We start from the raw sequence: 9,185 nt of genomic DNA on the forward strand, positions 1-9,185 counted from the left end.
AGTGGTCCATTCAGCAGTCTTCAGATCCATTGATGGCCCTCGTGATGAGCACATCCCTCAGGTCTCTACCTTAGATGATTATGTAGTGCAAGACATGCCAGCGCTCTGACTCCAGATGCCTCCATGTGGTCTTGAGCTGGTCTTTCTGATGGAAGACAGTGATCATCATGATCAGACTGTGTTGGGTGCATTTGGTCAGAAGCACGATACCATTGACACTGGCCTTCCCCATGCCATTCTTGCTGATTGTTCCAATTCAGATTTCATGGACACTTCCACCCCGGGTGTTGAAGTCACCCAGGAGAATATTCTTGTTGTCCCTGGGGGTGGAAGCAAGGGTGTTGTCGAGATTGGAGTAGAATCTTTCCTTGACTTCCTCATCAGAAGCCGGAGTCAGAGCATATATGCTGATGACAGTGGTGCATTGGTTTCAGCTGAGGTGCAGGCGAAGGGTCATCAGCCTTTCATTGCCACCCAAAGGGAGTTCAGGGAGCCTGTCAGCGATTTTGTTCCTGACGGTGAAATCGACTCCATGGATACGCGGGTTGTGGTCTGGTTTCCCTTTCCAAAAGAAGGTGTACCCTCCACAGACCTCCCTCAGCTGTCCTTCCCCAGTGATCTGGGTTTATCTGAGAGCACTGATGTCAATATTGTGCCTCAGTAACTCCTGAGACACAATGGCAGTTTGTTTTTCTGGCGTGATCACTCTTTGGGTTGTTGATAAGCATTCTCACATTCCAGGTTCCGATGTTTAGCTTTTTCTTATTTCAACCACAGGTATTGTGATCCTGCTGGGTGTGTTTTCCCAGTCAGGAGAGATACGACAGCCTATTTTTTGGTCAGCTTTTCTAGCCCCTTCCCCACTGGGGTGAGCCGAGGGTATCCTATAAAGAGCTGTTCAGTCACATATGCAGCTGCTGAAGGACATCCCTGTCCCAACACAGGTGCCTAACTACCATCATGCATCTACCACCTGTGTGCAGATTTTTGTCTGGGGGCTGCCAGGTATCACAGCCCTGCTCCTATCACCAATCCTCCATCACCACAGGTCTTTTGGACCTCATGGAGGCCTGCAAGTAGCATGTTTAGCATGGGAACTTTGGTGCACAGTTGGGTCCACATGGTCTTGGTGGTTGGTGGCCAGGTTTAGTGACATGGTGAACCACAATGGCTGGGACCACTTCTCCATTGCTGCCCTCTTCCACTTTCACAACCATTGGGGCCACAGCCTTATTCTGTCTTCTCTGCCATTGAGGACTTGAATTGTTCTTTGTCTGGAATGTCTTCCTTGACCTTTCCACCATGGGTGGCCCTACCAGGAGCATGAGTTCTGGATGGCCTCACTCTTGGGGTTATTGGAACACCTGGGGTATACCAGGGGCAGCTGTAGATGAAACAGACTTCAAGATCCACCGTAAATAACTTGGCATATTGAGAGGTCCTATGCATGCCCATAGAAGCGTTCTATAACATTTGTAGGTATAGGAAAGCCCCAAACCTGAAATAGTCATATTTAAGGACAAAGCAGAAGAGTGTAATAGAAACAGTTTTCTCATCAGTTTGGGACAGCTCTCTGACATAGATGTGTGAGTGTAAGCCCATCATGCCTTGAGAGCAGAAGACTCCAGCAGACTCTGATCCCACCCCCAGCACAGAACTGGGAGGTAAGTGGTGCCCGTGGTGGGAAGGCACTAGTTAAGAGTGGAAGAGCACAAACAGAGAGCACAAACCAGTGTGCTCTGGGCCTGGGCACATGAGTTAGTGTGTGAGTTGGGTGGGGGTACTTGCAGGCCTCTTCTCCGGTCCCTTGTCCGGTGGGGTACAGGGCAGAGTCAGGTAGCCAGTCCCCTGCAAGCAGTGCAGTGAGATCTCATGAGCTGTGAGATCTCACCTGAGCCAAGAAAGTCCCAACTGAAGAAAAAACCTTCAGTTTGGGACAGCTCTCTAGCAGTGATGTACAGGTGCAAGCCTGTTGTGCCCCTGGGAGCAGAAGACCCCGGTAGATCCCGATTGCACCTCCAGTGCAGAGCTGGGAGGTAAGTGGGGCCTGTGGCAAAAAAGCACTAGTTAGGAGCAGGAGGTAGCTGGGAGAAGCCAAGGAGGGTCACACCATCCTGGCTCCTACTTAGCCCACCCCACCAGGGAGCCATGTGACCAGAGTTGCATGAACAGAGTGCACAAACAGGCACGGTCTGGGCCCCAGCATACTAGTTACTGCATGAGTTCAAGCAGGAGGGCCAAGAGGTGGTTTAGGTGGTGACCCTGAAGACAAGGGTCTGCACAGCAGTAGCCTGGACTATTACCTGTGAGATCGTAGTGATGCACTGCACCTCGAAGATCCTCCCCTGCTGCAGCTGGAGCCTCCCCTCTGGTACCACTGAGGCCTCTACCCAGATGGAGCCCATGGCTCCAGCAGCCACCCAGATGGAGCCCCTGTCTCCCAGCTATGGGGGCTGCCTGACATGAATGCAGGCACCTGGGATCAGGAGCAAGGGCACCTCCCCTTGTGGGGTGTGCTTCACATTAGAGTCCCTGGAGTGCCAGGGATCAGGGATAGCACAGAGAGAATCAGGGATGGTGCAGAGGAGATCGAAGCCTTCTACCAGGTGCTTTGCCTGAAGAGTCAGGAGGGAAGAGCAAGGAAGGCTAGCAGGATGAGGGCATACAAGAGGAGCCCCCATAAAGTCCATCCAGGAGTCACTTAGACAAAGGTCATCTCCAGCTACAAGTCACCCTGCACCAGGGTCACCACCCCTTTGGAACTTCAGAACAGATATGAACCAGCACTTGAGGAAGGAAGGTGGCCAGCAACCACACCTAAGAAGAGATGCAAAGTGGTCATTGTGGGAGACTGCCTCTTGAGGGGGACAGAGGGACCAATCTGCTACCCTAACTCCTTAGCCTGAGAGGTCTGCTGCCTCCCAGGGGCCCATATCCAGGATGTAGCTGAGAGGTTCCTGAAACTTGTCCAACCTCTGACCACTTCCCCATGCTCCTCATCCACGTGGGCACAAATAACGCAACTTGGAGCAATCCCAAATGGGTCATGAATGACTACAGGGCTCTCAGGGATGGGCTTAGAGGGCTGGGGGCAAAGGTGGTTTTCTCCTTGATTCTCCTGGTTACGGGTCATGGGCACAGGAAAGAAAGATGTATTGATGACATAAACAGAAGACAGAGGTGTTGGTGCTACCATGAAGGCTTTGGTGTCTTCAAAAACAGTCTGCACCTCAGAGACAGAGGCAGCAGTCTGTTAGGAAGAGATGGCCTCCACCTCACCCCACTGGGAAAAAAGTTTTTTTCAGCTGGAATGGCTGACCTGCTTGACAGAGCTTTAAACTAAGATCACCAGGGGATGGGTGGACAACTACTGAAGTAAGCCCAGGAAGTGACAAACACAAAATCAGCAGGTCAGGAAATACAATCAAACCTACTCCGATCCCAGTTCAAGGACAGGACTCTCCCAAGTGCGCAAAGAAGGCTAGGTTTTCTGTTGGCAGGCTGTACACAAATGCCAGGAGCATGGGGAACAAAAGGAGGAACTGACCCTTTTTTCTAAGCAATAACAAATACAATCTCATAGGGATAACAAAGACCTGATGAGACTCCACTTGTGTACCTTGTACAGGAGGGACCATGTTGGGAGGAAGGGTGGGGGTGTGGCTCTCTATGTCAAGAAGCAGTACACTTCCCTGCTAGCTGACATTGGCAGCCAAGGAGGGTGACTTGAAACCTTTCAGGTTAGAATATGAGGAGAATGTGGTGAGGGGGATATTACTGTAGGAGTCTATTACAGACCTCCTAATCAGGAGGAAGTGATTGACCACAAATTCTCTAGGGAACTAACAGAGGCTGCATGCTCTCGATGCATAGTTGTCCTGGGTGATTTCAACCACCCTGATATCTCATGGGAAGAGTATTCAGCTAAATCTGATCAGTCATGAAGTGACTTGCATTGACAAGCTCTATCTGACTCAAGAAGTCATGGGCCAACAAGAGATGAGGTGCTGCTAGATTTGGTTCTGGTCAAAGGGGATGATCTAGTGAGCAACCTGAGGACTGAAGGGAAGCTTGGTGACCATGATCATGAGTTGATCACTTTCTCTATTCATCACAACGCTGGCAAATCAGCTAGCAGTACTGAAATCCTTGACTTAGGAAAGCTGACTTTCATAAGCTCAGGAGGCTGGTTGTCAAGGCCCTGAAAGATCATGATCTGAAAGGGAAAAGAGTCCAAGACAAGTGATTGCTCATTAAGGGTGTGATCCTGACAGCACAAGGGAAATCCATTCTGGCCAGTAGGAAAAGTAGTAAAAGGGCTGGGCAGCCCCCTTGTCTCAATAAGGAACTCATGGACCTCTTGAATCCTAAAAGAGAAGTCACGGCAAAGCAAATAAAACCCTGGTTTGCATCTATTGATGCATCTCAAACAAGACCCAAGATGTCATTCTCTTGCTTTATTTGGCCTTAGTGAGACCACAGCTGGAGTACTGCGCCCAGTTCTGGGGTCCACACCTTAGAAAGGAGAAGTTTGAGAGAGTCCAGAGGAGAGCCACACGCATGTTCAGAGGTCAAGAGAGCAGGCCTTATGATGAGACGCTAAGAGGCATGGGACTCTTCAGTTTGCAAAAGCATAGGTGGAGGGGGACTTGGTGGCAGCCTATAAATATCTCAGAGGTGTGCATCAGGATCTGGGAGAACATCTGTTCCCTAGGGCACCTGAAGGGAAGACAAGGTCTAACAGTTACAAACTGCTGGAAGACTGTTTTAGACTAGACATAAGGAAAAACTTCTTTCCATTCCAATTCTCCCGAGTATGGAATAGACTCTCCCCAGAAGTGGTGCAGGCCTCTACTCTGGACACATTCAAGAAGCATTTGGATAATTATCTTGCTGGGGTCATCTGACCTCAGCTGACTTCCTTCCTTCTGGGCAGGGTGCTGGACCCAATAACATCACAAGGTCTCTTCTAGCCCTAATGTCTATGAAATCCATGAAATCAGGGATAATTTTCTTTATACCTTGAAATACACCCTAAGGGAGAGGATGTTTGTGTACAGTAGGCATGGGCAAAATGGTGGATCCAATCAGTGGCTAGACACTATTTCCCAGTAGCCCCTGCCTGAGTCACTGTGGCCAGTTTCTATGGAGATACCAGCAGTGGCGGGGCTGTTAGTGCAGGGCCAGGATTTTCATGGAGACTGGCGCCAGCAGTGCTGGCAGGCATGTTTGACAAACTTTAGTTCGAGGTCCCCCACTGCCATTTTGAAATGTGGGAACGTTGATACGTGAGATGCTCATAGTATGGGGAATAAGCAGGAGGAACTCACCCTCCAGATAGCTAGTTCAAACCTGGACATAGTAGGGCTCACAGAAGCCTGGTGGGATTCACCCCACGACTGGGTGGTCAACATTAAGGGCTATAGGCTATACAGGTGGGATAGAATAGGGAGGAAAAGCGGGGGAGTGGCACTCTATGTCAAAGAGCAATACACATCTTCAAACAGCAGGATGGGGTCAGAGGAGGGGCAGGATGAAGTGCTCTGGGTCAGGATACAGGGGAGTCGTGTGGAAAGGGACTTTACAGTGGGAGTCTACTACAGACCTCACAACCAAGGGGATGATCTGGACCGTGAATTCTTGGGTCAGCTTGTGGAGGCACTTAAGGCAAGGGATGTAGTTGTCATGGGTGGTCTAAATTACCAGGCCATCTGCTGGGAGAAGCAGTCGGCCAGGTCTGACCACTCATGGAGGTTCCTGGCTGAGATACAGGACCCCTACTTAACCCAAGAGGTGCACAGACCTACCGGGGGAATATCCTGCTGGACCTGGTCCTGGCCACAGGTGACGACCTGGTGAGGGGACTCCAGGTCTTCAACCACCTGGGCGATAGCGATCATCACTTGCTGGAATCCACTATCCAGAGCAAGGTGTCAAGGGCCTGCAGCAAGGCGGTAGCCCTAGACTTTAAGAGGGACAACTTCAATGAGCTGAGGCGATTAGTGAGGGAGGCACTAGAGTCCTGGAGAGTAGGGAAACTGGGTGCCCAAGATGAGTGGTCATTCCTTAAGGGGGCGATCCTCAGAACCCAAGGGGTGACAATCCCAACAAGAAGCAAAGGGGGCAAGAGTGCCCCAAAGCCCCCTGGCTCACCAAGGGCATTCGTGAATGCCTGATTGCCAAAAAGAAGGTGTACACCCAGTGGAAGAGAGGGGCTATCACCAAAGAGGAGTATACCTCCACCACTCGTGTCTGTAGGGGGGCTGTTAGGAAAGCTAAGGCAGATATGGAACTAGGGCTAGCATCAAAGATCAACAAAAAGTCATTTTTTAAATACATAGGGAGAATGAAAAAGGCCCCAGGTAATGCGGGGCCCTGCAGGATATACTCAGCAATCTGGTGGTTGCACCAGAGGAGAAAACAGACCTTTTTATCAATTTCTCTGCCTCTATTTTCTTGTGCAGGGACCGGGATTTCCCTACCAGGATTCAGGACAGACTCAGGAGAAACTCTGCCAAGCCTAGGGTCAGGGAGGACTGGGTTAGAGAACTTCTGGATTTAAATCTTTTCTTAATGTTCAGAAAGAAAGAAATTTGAGTTATTTAGAAAATTAAGTGCTTATTAGTAGTACATAATAGGAAGCCAAGAGACAAGTTTCAAACACAAACAGTTTTACAAATTCCTTACAGAGGACCCCACATCACAATAAAAGAAGGAACTAAAAATACTCTTAAAACTACCTCTGGAAACACAGGAGTACTGTGTCCAGTTCTAGGTGTCACCCTTCAGGAGGGGTGTGGACAGCGTTGAGAAGGTCTAAAGGAGGGCCACTTTCATGATCCAGGGACAACAGGGCAGACCCTATGAGGAGAGGCTACGGGAACTTAACCTGTTCAGCCTTCTCAAGAGAAGGTTGAGGGATGACCTAGTGGCCATCTATAAACTCACTAGGGGGGACCAGTGGGGTTTGGGAGAGACCTTGTTCCCCTGAGTACCTCCTGGAGTAACAAGAAATAATGGCCATAAGTTGCTAGAGATTTATATATGTTTTGATTTATATAGTTTTTTGTTTCTTGTGAGATCATAGGTGCAAATATAGAGCATTTTATTTGTTAAACCTATTTCCTTTAATAGGGATTTTATGCCCGATCCAAGAGCCATCAGGTTTGGGGCCTAAACAAAAGAAACAAATGTTACTTTTCATCTCTGGTTGTATGAAGACATTCTTTCCAAAAACCTAATTATGAATCAAACTTTACTTGATAGTATCCCACAAAACTCTTCTTCTTTCAGTCCTTATTCTCCTGAATGCATTCTACCAGTGGGGATTAGTAATCTAAATTAGCCACTTTTCCATTTATTTAATTTATTTAATTTAATTTTTTTTCAATTAATTTAATTTATGTATTTGATTGCCCATAGGAAATGCCTAGATTGAAGAAGTAAACCCTTTGGTATGTTTCCTGGGAAAGCCTAGACAAGAGTTAGTTGAATTTTGCCTTTCAGCCATTGTCTTTTCTATGTGCACCCAGATCAGTAGATAAACGGGTGTGAAGTTGTTTGGCCACAAGGGCAAGAGCATATCTCACCACTAATGAGAGTGACCTTTCTACCCTCACAGCTTCATATGACTGAAATCAAGAGAAATGAATTTACTGAACTCAGATCTTACGTAACTGGCAGTGCGGAATTGAAACTGTTGGTCATGGTGTAGAGGATTAAGGCATTAGCACATGGGACTAGTTGAAAATATTTCAGAAATCAGAATAATGATAAAAGAACTGTGACTGAGCCAGCGAGCTCCTCTGTAGTTTCTGACTGATAGGTGAAGAATAATGATATCTCTAAGCTGTCCATCTTTCCATCTGATGGATTACACATTTAACTGGAAAGTCAGTGCTCCCAAACCAAAAGCCCTGCTGCTTAGACAGCTAAGAAAGGCTGGGTCAGAGTACATTAAAACATAGAGCAGAACATAGTTTTATAAAAAGAATATCACTTGTATGTGAGTAGAAAGATAGGGTGTTTATACACATGCTCTGGGAGTGTGTATGTGTGCGTGTGGACGGGTAGGTGGGGGTGAGGGGGCACTTTAATTACGTGGTTCTGGGAACTGCTTTAACTAAGCGAACGAGCTTTAGTTAAAGTGCCCCCACCACCATTTTTCAGTGTAGGGATGCTGGAGTTTGCTGGAGTGCAGTAATTACCATGTTTTGGCAGACTTTATTAATCGAGTCTGCTCTGACACATTGTAATTACAGTTGTTGGAGCAGCCTTGCTGCATGTGTATAGGTGCCCCTAATGTTTAAAACTCTGCTTCTCATTCTTATAATTTACTATCAAGAGCATCCAAAATCTTAATTTGATGTCTTTACATACTATGTAAAATATTAAAAATATTTAAAGTGCTTTACATATTTTATTCTTGTAAACATAAATAAGGGAAAATCCATTAAAACTCATTTTATTCAGTACCAAATATTGCTGAAAAGAAAAAAAATCAAACACATGTAGTATGATATACTGCTAAATTCCAGATAAAGGTGATGAAAAATAACTACTAAACTGAAATTCACGATCCAAATATTTTTTCACATAGTTATCACAAACTCCACTTGCAATGTAAACTAGCTATTAATTTAGTGTACACATGAAATGCAATCATGAAATCCAAAAGCAATAGCTTCCTTCGTAATTTTTCAGTACTTATTAGTACTTTGTAGTCTAAGGATACCTTTCATAGGAACTTTTTCACAGCTCTTCTTTGTGGAGCTGGTCCTCCAACTTTGGTAGAGACACAAAACTAGCATTGAAGCAATCATTTTGCAAATGGCTACACCTTGATGAATTTCCAGCAAGTAAATATTTTCCTTTTTTTCTTTTCAAACACCTCGTGGCTGCTTGCAGGTGTTAAAAAAACAAAACAAAGCAAAAAATCCCAGAAAAAAGCAGTGTATTACTTTGATCCAGCTCTGAAGCATCTGCATAGATTAGGGGCTTGAGCAGGGCTTTTGGGCACTTTTAGCTAAAGCTGTTTCAATCAGCTATTAGAAAAGAATGCCAAAAAATCCCTGCTAAAGCACTTGATCTATACAGACATCAGGAAAGCTGGGTCCAAATAAGGTGCTACCTCTTCTGGGCATGTGCAGGGCTTGGTGCTCGAATGTGATGAGTTTAAAGAAAAG

Source organism: Crocodylus porosus, unplaced genomic scaffold (assembly GCF_001723895.1).
Source record: "Crocodylus porosus isolate Cpor-Errol unplaced genomic scaffold, CroPor_comp1, whole genome shotgun sequence".
NCBI lineage: Eukaryota > Metazoa > Chordata > Crocodylia > Crocodylidae > Crocodylus > Crocodylus porosus.